Source organism: Cryptomeria japonica, chromosome 11 (genome assembly GCF_030272615.1).
Source record: "Cryptomeria japonica chromosome 11, Sugi_1.0, whole genome shotgun sequence".
NCBI lineage: Eukaryota > Viridiplantae > Streptophyta > Pinopsida > Cupressales > Cupressaceae > Cryptomeria > Cryptomeria japonica.
The window spans coordinates 688,451,794-688,456,857 of record NC_081415.1 but is presented as its reverse complement, the minus strand read 5'-3'; positions in this window follow the sequence as shown (position 1 = coordinate 688,456,857).

Here is a 5,064-nt window from a genome sequence, read left to right as displayed (position 1 = left end):
GTTTTGCATGTAACAAGACTAGACATATTGCAGCTAACTGTCCAAATGGAGACAATGAGCATAAACATGAGAAGTATAAGTACAAAGGAAAAGATAAAAGAGATTGCCTCATTGCAGTTGATGGAGGAATCACAGATGAGGAATCTGAGGGTGATGCAAATCAAGACATTGTCTTTGTTGCCATTAAAGAGGAGACATCATATCAAAAGGCATTAGTCTCTTGCATGGATAGTTCTGATGATTGGATTATAAACAGTGGTTGTTCACACCGCATGACCAGTGATCGAAGTAAGTTTCTTACTTTGAAGGAATTTGATGGAGGTGTTGTGAGATTTGGAAATGACTCACCCTGCATGGTAAAAGGAAAGGGAACCATTTTTCTTAATGGAAAGAGTAGTGCAAATGATGTCTACTAGGTTGAAGGATTGAAACACAATCTTTTGAGTGTTGTTCAACTCAATGATAGAGGATATCCACTGGAATTCAAGAATGGTATGTGCAAAATCTATGGAAGGAAAGGTGAATTGATTGCAATCGGAAAACAAACAAAAGGTAACTTGTTTCACCTAAATCCTAAAATCAATAATTGTTTAATTGCTAAAGTAGAAGATAGTTGGTTTTGGCATCGAAGATTTTGTCATGTAAACTTTGATAACATTGTCAAAGTGAGTAAGTCCAAGTCAGTAAGAGGTTTGCCTCAGTTGGACAAATCGGTGAATGCTTTGTGTAAGGAACGTCAGTTAGGAAAGATGACATCCTCAAATTTTAAGAGCAAATATTTCTCAGCAGAACATTTGTTAGATTTGGTTCATACAGACCTTTATGGACCATTAAGGACTAGAAGTATTCAAGGCGACCAATATTTTATGATTTTCACTGATGATTTCTCAAGAATGATGTGGGTCACATTCTTGAAGGAAAAAACAAAAGCCTTTAGAAAATTTAAAGCATTTAGGGCCTTAGCTGAAAAGGAAAGTGGAAAGAAGATAAAGTGCTTAAGAATTGATCAAGGTGGTGAATTTACTTTAGAGGAATTCACTAGATATTGTGAAGACAATGGAATTAAGAGACAACTTTCTGCACTTAGAACACCACAACAGAATGATATTGCAGAGAGGAACAATTGGTTGGTTGTTGAAGCTGCTAGAACTATGCTAATACAAGGAGGTGTAGCTAAAACTTTCTGGAGAGAAGCTATCAACACAACTATCTATACTATGAACCGGATATTGGTTAAAAGAGGTAAGGATAAAACTCCTTATGAATACTGGTATGGTAGATCACCTAATGTCAGTTACTTTAAGGTTTTTGGCAGTAAATGTTTTATCAAGAGAGGTGACTATATTGGTAAGTTTGATGCTAAGAGTGATGAAGGCATATTTTTTGGTTACTCCACCAAGAGCAAAGCCTACAAATGTTACAACAACTAGACACAAAAGATCATTGAAAGTGCTGATGTTCATGTGGATGAGTGTCTTGAAGTTTCAAGAGAAACTAGTGAGGAGAAGAAGGAAGATGAACCTTGCATTTTGATTTTGGAGCCATAATCGATGAAGCCGGAAGTTGGTGAAATGAATGCTGCAGTACCAGTTCAACCGAAACAAGTAGATTCTGCAAAAGATGAAGATAGTGAGGAAGAAGAACCTGAAGATAATGATCATGTTATTCCAAGGTATGTAAGACTCAATCATAATCCTGATCAGATTATTGGAGATAAAGATCATGGTGTGTTAACCAAAAGAAGAATAAGAGAGAATTCTTGCATGATCTCCACTATTGAGCCTAGAACAACAAAGGAAGCCTTTGGAGATGATCACTAGATCAAGGCTATGAAAGAAGAGCTTTTGACACAGGAAGTCCCATTTGAATTTTGTGTCTTTGCGCAACAGGTGTGCAAATGGATGGCATTTATCTGCAAGTTGCGAGATGAAGCACCTGATAATTTGGAGTTTCCCTTGGAGGTTGCACAACTATCTGAGGGTCTTTGGGGGAGGCATTTCCATGATGGTATTCACCTTTGCAGGATCAACCTCGATGCCTATGCGAGAAACAATGAAACCTAGTAGTTTTCCCGATGTGACACCTGTAGACACCTAAAATTAATATTTGATTAATTTAAGTCTATCAACATAATTAATTAATTTAATTATGTTATCCTTATTCCTCTCAGAATCAATTAAATCTAATTTAATTAATCCTATCACTATTGTCCAATAATTAATTTATCAAATAAATTAATTACTCCCCTATTCCTCTAAAGTCCCCTCCAATAATCATTTCCTCTAAACCCACTCGGTTAATTAATTCTAATTAATTAACCTAGTCACGTGATTCCTACAAATCACTTTTCCTAATCTCATTAGCCTAATTAATCCTTCTAGAATCTCTCATAATCATGCTTATCATTATCCCTCAATTTTTAATTCCCACTCATGTCACATCAACATTGAGTCTCTCGAAGAAATCCAAATTTCTTTGAGTCCCTCAATGCATCCTTATTTTGGAATTTTTAATTCTTCATATTTGAAGTTCAAATTTCTCCCCCATTTTTCCAAGGAATTTTATATTCCTGTTTATTTTCCCAAGGCACCCTTGATCCATGCCTTTTATCTAAAATCAATCTCAACCCTTCATGATCAAATCAATCTTGGCCCTCCAATGGCCTCATCTAATCTATAAATTGGAGCCTATTCTCCTCACAAATCATCCACTTCTCATGCATTGTCATGTTGCCTATTTCTTCTCTCATCCTCTTCATAATCCTCTATCAAATCCATCCATTCTTAATCTTTCAATCCAAATCCAATCCAACAATCCACTTACCTTGTTGAGCATTTGGAGAGCAGTCCACATCCATCAAGAAGAAGCCCATCCAATCAAGTTGAAGAGAGGCGCTATTCAACTTCACTGAAGGCTCAATCCGAGGGACAGGTAAAATAGCTAGGTGAAAATGGTCTCTTGATGTTTTATGGTTTTCTTGTTTATTTCATTGTCATTTTGATCATTTTACCTTTCATCCCGTTTTCTCCCTCTTCATTCTGGCATGCCCAGTGGGACCCATGTCCCAAATTTAACAAAAAAATGAGTTTTTTGTGAAGGTTTCTCGCAGGTTCACGCTTCAGCGTGAGCCCACGAGCATTGGCGCGATTGTTTTCTAGATTAGCGTGATTGCCTATTAATCAGCACAACTATCTCAGCTTCGGCGCAACCACATGAAATTTGAAAGTTTTTCTGGCGCCTCACCGTGCTTTAGCGCGACCGCCCCAAAAATTCATTTATCTCCTCCTCATTCTTTTTGTTCTTCTCACTTCCATCTCTTTTGAGTTGTTGCTTCAGCGTGACTACTCTGTGATTAGCGCGAGCGTTTTGTTAAAATTTTAAATTTGAATTTTTGGGCACTAACTCTAGTTGTTTTGACGCGAGCGCCCGCGGATTAGCGCGAGCGCATGCTAATCAGCACGCCTGTAATTTTTTTTGCTTCTGTTATCTGCTCTATTTAATACTAATATTTTGTCTGTTAGCGCGACCGCTCGCGCATTAGCGCGACTGTCTGCTAATTAGTGCGGCCATAGGAATAAATCAAAAAACTAAAGATAAAACTTAGTTTTTTCGACATATCTTCTTTATCTTCACTCTGTTTTCCTCCAAACTTCACTAGATCCCCCGCAATTTCATTTTGTACATTTCCTTCCTTGAGGGCCTTATCCCAAATTCCACTTTCTGAAGCCCAAAATTCCACATTTCTTTGTTTTTAGGGTTTGCCATAACTTCTAGTTTTATTCAATCACCTCCAAATTTTTCCATATTATCTATCTCCAATTTTTGCTTCTTTGTCCCTCTTGGACAATTTTTTTTCCATTCCTTCACCTCGCCTCTAAAATCCCCATTTTATGCTTGCCTATCCCTTAGAAAGTGTCAAAAACCTAGTCAAACCCCATTTACCCATCAAAATTTCCTCCAAATCCACATTTGTCTTTAGTAGAAAAGTTTTTATTCTTGTTTTTCTACTCATTCCCAAAAATTTTAAAAATATAAAATATTTTTGTCATTCTTTTGTCTTTTGCAGGACGCTTGTTGAAGACTTCATTTTCAAACTATTAATCAAGTGGTTTTGCAGGTTGCCTAGGAGGTTCAAGCAAATATTGTGTCTTTTTTCTAACTAGGTACCTTGATCTAATTAGAAGGTAAATAAACCATTGTCCTTTGTGTTTTGTGAAAAGCGTAAAGGTAGGAGAGTATGCTCTCATCTAGCTAGACGATCAGAAATCCAGACCCTCCAAGTTTTTCATGTTTGTTGCATGCTTACCCTTAGCAGGCCTGCCCTCCCAACTTTCTCTTTGATAAGGTAAGAGGGGAACGACCCAAGTGAGTACACCTGGACTTGGGGTTCCCAACTCACTATAATAAATAGGCCATTGATTGCAAAAGGGTCAATGGTTGGGGCTATATGAGAGTTCACTCTCACATTGGGTGCTTAGTAGGATCCTAAAGATCTCAATCATTCTTGCGTGACTACTAATTTCTTGGTGCTTCGTTCGGCTATAGGCCTCAATTGCGCTTGCGCAACTACGAAGGGTAGCTGCTAACGGGAAGCCATACTAAACACCTTGTGCATAGTGGCCAAAAAGCTTCTAGTCATTGGTGCAAGAGGTCAGACCTTCGAAGCCACCCATATTTTTACGGCTCTTAGTAGAGACACAAAGTTCGCCATGAGGAGTTTTCATGGGAATTGATGCTTGGCTGCCCCAGAGAAGTGAGTGTCGTGGAGGAGAGCCAGTGGGGTCAAGCATCTAAGTGTCCACTCTGGGTAAGCGTAGCTGGGAAACCAATTGGGATCCATTGACTATTGTCCTTACTCACCATAGGATATGTTGTGAAGGAGCATGAGTGTCTTTTGAGTCTAACTTCTTTTGACCATTTTGTTTTCTTTACTTGACATCTCTTGCCAAGTCCATCCCCCACAACCAATCAATCCTACCTCTTTCCAAATTCCATCTTGTCATCATCAAATCTTTAATCTATTTCTATCTATCCAAGAAATTCTCCAATCCCCAATCCACTTTC